This window comes from Rutilus rutilus, assembly GCF_951802725.1.
Source record: "Rutilus rutilus genome assembly, chromosome: 5".
Classification (NCBI taxonomy): Eukaryota; Metazoa; Chordata; class Actinopteri; order Cypriniformes; family Leuciscidae; genus Rutilus; species Rutilus rutilus.
The window spans coordinates 41,014,235-41,020,234 of record NC_140213.1 but is presented as its reverse complement, the minus strand read 5'-3'; positions in this window follow the sequence as shown (position 1 = coordinate 41,020,234).

Here is a 6,000-nt window from a genome sequence, read left to right as displayed (position 1 = left end):
GCCTTGTTCACGGAGTGTTCCTTGCGAAGTATTGCCTCTCTGTGTGTGCATGTCCGAGCATTTTATGAGTACTGTGTTTTCCTGTGTTACTGACCCTTGCTTATATCATCTACTCTGATTGTCTGCAGCCTGCCTCTCGACCCAGTGCCTGATCCTGACCTTGTTTCTCAGCCGCCTCCCTCGACCTCTGGCCTGTCCCTGGATTCTGTTTGCTTGCCGCCTGCCCTCGACTTCCAGCCTGTTCTCACTCTGCTCTCGGCGTGTCCCGCTCAAGAATTCTTAAAGTTTATCTTTACCTGCCTTTGTTAATAAAAGTTGTTGCATATGGATCTGCCTACTGACTCGTTACAGTTGACATGTTGTTACAATGCTATCCTTTAGTGTGTGAATTTAATCAGCTGCAGACTGGAGGGCACATGTGTGGATCTGGAGAACACACGTGCATCCTGTGTGGATCTGGAGAACACACGTGCATCCTGTGTGGATCTGGAGAACACACGTGCATCCTGTGTGGATCTGGAGGACAAATGTGCATCATGTGTGGATCTGGAGAACACACGTGCATCCTGTGTGGATCTGGAGAACACACGTGCATCCTGTGTGGATCTGGAGAACACACGTGCATCCTGTGTGGATCTGGAGAACACACGTGCATCCTGTGTGGATCTGGAGAACACACGTGCATCCTGTGTGGATCTGGAGAACACATGTGCATCCTGTGTGGATCTGGAGGACAAATGTGCATCATGTGTGGATCTGGAGAACACACGTGCATCCTGTGTGGATCTGGAGAACACACGTGCATCCTGTGTGGATCTGGAGAACACACGTGCATCCTGTGTGGATCTGGAGGACAAATGTGCATCATGTGTGGATCTGGAGGACAAATGTGCATCATGTGTGGATCTGGAGAACACACGTGCATCCTGTGTGGATCTGGAGGACAAATGTGCATCATGTGTGGATCTGGAGAACACACGTGCATCCTGTGTGGATCTGGAGGACAAATGTGCATCCTGTGTGGATCTGGAGAACACACGTGCATCCTGTGTGGATCTGGAGAACACACGTGCATCATGTGTGGATCTGGAGGACAAATGTGCATCATGTGTGGATCTGGAGAACACATGTGCATCCTGTGTGGATCTGGAGGACAAATGTGCATCCTGTGTGGATCTGGAGAACACACGTGCATCCTGTGTGGATCTGGAGAACACACGTGCATCATGTGTGGATCTGGAGAACACATGTGCATCCTGTGTGGATCTGGAGAACACATGTGCATCCTGTGTGGATCTGGAGTACACATGTGCATCCTGTGTGCTCATAGCTCTGAGCGAGGATTTCGCAGAAGGTGTAATTGACCACATTTGAAGAGGCTGACAGGCTCTGTAAAAACATACCTCAAAATGGGGCAAAAGTTGTACCTGGGGGGCAAGAGCTGCCCAAAGTTGCTCCATTGACTTACTATGGTGAAGGTCGGCCTAACTAATCTTTCTTTCTTTCTTTCTTTCTTTCTTGCTAACTAATCTTGATGATCCATCCATGGTCATGCTAAATCATGCTAAATCACGTGGAAACCATGGTAAATCATGCTAGCAATGTGGTAAACCATGACATTTTGTGATTCTAGGGAGCACACTTGAAATTACACACTTCAGCTTTATCATCAGCCAGATTAATCAACAATCACAGCACACAGTAACCTACATTACCTTGGTTAATCAAACAGAGCAGACTTGATAAAGGAAAATTACAGATGTCTATAAATAGATCTAATTTCATGCATTGACTTTTTCAGACAGAATCATATTGAGATTGTGCATGCCACTTCATGAGGTAATTAAAAAAACAGTGATTTAAATTGTTATACTGTTGTATATATGTAAATGTACTAAGTAAAATCAAGGGTCAGCTTTAGCCATGTTTTTATATCCTTCGATGATTCCACCTTGATGTGGTCATCCATTTGAATTTCATTTTTTATTGAGAAATCATACATCATAGGAGTCAATTGGTTTGTTTAAAACACTGAAGAACTGTAAACCTTACAAACATGTTAGTTTTGACCTTTTGACCTAAAGTGGCTGCATTGTTTTCGTTTGCAACATGCCATGTGAGTGTCTAAAATCATGTGGAAAGGCAAGCTAACAATCATGTAGATGTTTCTACACACTTCTGCTCTGAACACACATGATAGTATTGAGTGACAGCTGGTCGCATGCTCTCTGAGCCTGTGAGTGCAGAGAATGTGAACGGGCTTTGAACACTTGTAAACATCACCTTCACAGATCAACTAGTCGGTCTTTCTGTTGGTTTGTGCGAAGGCAACAAACTGTCTTCACCATCTGCTAAACCAGACTATTCTTTGTTTTCATCCTCTTTCTTATATATATATATATATATATATATAGATAGATAATACATATTCAGTCTCTCTAAACCCCTTCTTTCCGCCAGCCTACTCTGTTTTGACTGGTCAAACGGCCCAGTTTGTTGTGATTGGTCTACAACTTACAGTGCTTGTCGGAAACGAAGCGCTTATGACCATATCTGAATTTCAGGTCCGAAGGCTTCCTCGGTGCTTGATAAAGTGATACGAACAATGGCGTCGGTTTTTCCATATCAATTCCAGTGTGAGTCATCTTCCTTCTGAAGTCCATGCAAAGTGAATTCACAGCTCTGAAAACCGTGTTCTCGACATGTCGACAACACGAACCAAACTCTTCCAGGCTTCAGCTACAACTACAGTATTTGAGGGAGGGTCAAAGTAGACATAATTCGGGGGCAGTTAATGAAGGGGAGTCATTTGGGTATGGCAGGGTGCCTGGTCAGGTTAATGCAAAGTAATACATTTTTATTGCAGCATTAACCAAGTTACATGAGTGGAAGGGAAAAACATACTGTTTTCGTGTGTGTATCTTTAAAAGCAAATGATCTGCTGGTCCCCACCCTGCTTTCCAGAAGAGAGAGGAGGCCAAAAACTAAAACATCTGTTTGGTTTTGATTATCATCTCTTTCGCGGTCACGCTCAAGTGACATTGCAGTTCCTCATCATCTTGAAAATGTATTATCTGCATGTGTTTTAAAGTCATATCAGTCTAAACTTCTGATATAGGTTTTTCTGAGCGCACATAGAAAGCTGGATGTCAGACAGTGCGTCCCGTGAGTATTAAACTAAGTTCTCTTTCACGTGTTTTCGCAACTGTTACATACACACAAGGTTTATGTCAAAAACACACAAAGTTCACATAAACACAGTCGATTTTATCTGTAAACATAAACAGCAAGTAAAGAAATTGCATGCATAGTACATCTGTATTAAAATTAAAGCAGCGTGATATAAAGTACCTGCTGCTATACAGTATATGCTGTTAATGTGAATCAAACAACAAAAGAAAAACTGAAAATCACTCACTGCTCTTGATTGAACAACTTTAGTAGCTTTAATAAGAATACATTTCTTAAATGCTGCTTTTAAAAGCTCTGGAGAGGAGATAAACATGGCGAACTGTGTACAGCACTCGTGGGCGGGGCCTGTGCAATGTGATGTCTCAAAAGCTACAACCGGCAAACCTTTGTTCAGAGCTGGTTCAGAGACACTGCTTATGATTTATGAGGGTTAAAAAGGAGGAGTAGGTGGATCTTTTCCATTATAAGGTGGTTGTGTACACACACTGCCAACACACATTTATGTTCAAACACCATGTAAAAGTGAATTTTGCATAATAGTCCCCTTTAATGCATCTGATTGTTGTATTTGTGTCACGTAACAAGGCCACTGCAAATGTATCTATTTACAACGTGATTTTTGCAGCGTTGAGTATTGTAGCCAATCACATGCATTTCTGTTGAAAATAGTGACCAATCAGAAGTGTTTAAGTTTAAGTGTTTAGTGAATTGACATGACACCACAGGAAGTGAAACTGAAATTGCTGATGACTCGTTTCAGAAGTTCAGAATCGGTTCTTTCTTTTAGAAGACAATAATAACGTTATTTGTTTTGCACTGTGATATATAAAACTTTGCAGACATTTTACAATTAAAAAACAGCTATATTACACACTGCATAAAAGGTAGGCTAATATATAAAAAAAGCATGATATGGGCAGTTGAATGCACTGCTATGCTATTTTGCATGTTTTCAAGTCAAAATGAGTAAGTCGGACAAGGGATGTCCACCTGTCTTCTTAACAAGATTTGTGATATGACCTTTCAAATCTGTGAATCTGTTTATATTCACCACCATTCAAAATGTAGAAATTCGTAAGATTTTTAGAAATTAACACTGCTAATTTGCAAGGACATATAGAAATAATCACACGTGACAGTAACAGTAAAAACATTTATAATGATACAAAAGTTTTCTATTTCAAATAAATGCTGTTCTTTTGAACTTTCTATTCACCAAATAATCCTATCTTGGTTTTCACACAAATATTAAACAGCACAACTGTTTTCAACATTGATAATAATAAGAAATGTTTCTTGAGCAGCAAAGCAGCATATTAGAATGATTAGGATCATGTGACACTCAAGACTGGAGAGTAATGATGCTGAAAATGTAGCTTTGCCATCACAGGAATAAATTACATTTGAAATATTTCACAACTTTCCTGTATTATTTATACAATTAATGCAGCAAATTGTTGAGCAAAAGAGACTTCTTTCAAAAAAATATAAAAATCTTACAGACCCCCAAAGGTAGTAGGCAAGATGAGGCTAAAATAATCAACATCATTCTATATTTCATCCCTCACACACTGAAATGCAGACTAGTTTTAGATATGAATAATTTGATTCTCTTTTTCAGAGCGTGTGGCTTTGATCTCACTTATGACCTTATTCCACCTGAAGTTAAACGTCAAAAAAGTGATTGGACACACTTCCCTCTCTCTCTCTCTCTCTCTCTCTCTCTCTCTCGCTCTCTCTCTCTCACACACACCACCCTCATATTTCTCATCTCTGTCTTCTGTAATCTGTTTTGACAAACCCTCGGGGTCACCACTGCATCTTACAAGTATTTAATGAATTAAGTTATTTCTGTTTGATTGTTAACTATTCATTTTATCTCTGATTTCTATGTCCAAGTAGATTCTAAAAGGATATGGACCAACATGTGTCCATGGTACAAATTCCTCGTTGTGTTTAATCACTAATGGATTATATGTTTGGTCAGATTAGCATTGGCATAAAGCTGCATAAACGCAGCTGCGTTGCAACCTTGGCTGTTCAAACCGAGGCCACCAGTTCATTCGTTTAATCCCAGCTCTCAACTTTATTAATAACAAGATCATGATTGACCTCGCAGCTGCAGTCACTTATGGCTGTTTTAAATCCTACATCATGTGCTCTTTGACCCTCAGGCCAGTGATTTTGTGGCCCTGCGATGCTTACATGACGCACTGTGGCAGATTAGGGATTTGAGTCCAAACTGAAAATATTTATCAACATTTCATTATGTGATTTGTAAATTACGACTGGATTCTGACATTTCAGACTTACAAAATGTTGGCGGTTTGAAAGCTGATTGCATTTATTTATTAATATATTGATATTATAACTAATTATAAAGGACAACTTGACTTTTGTTCTTTATTATTTTATTTTATTGCACAAATTAGGCTTGTAAATGGCGTTTAAATGAACCACTTAGGGAAAAAATACATTTAACTTTCGCAACATGATGGGAAAATCACCATAAGATTCTTCCTACTCTGAACTTTGACTTTGAAAGTACTTTTCTACAAATTTTGGTATTTTTAAAATAGATTTTCAACATTGATTACACCAATGACACTAAACAAACAAGGTAAATCATGTATTGTTCTTAAATTATCTATATTATCCATTACATTTTTTTTTTTTTTTTTATTAGCTTTTTGTATAATTGTTGGACATTGCACTAAAGCTTAAAACCTAAAAAACAAAACAAATAAATAATTGTAAAACTCAAAATTGAAATTTTTAAACATGCAAAACAATATAGTCAAATTATTT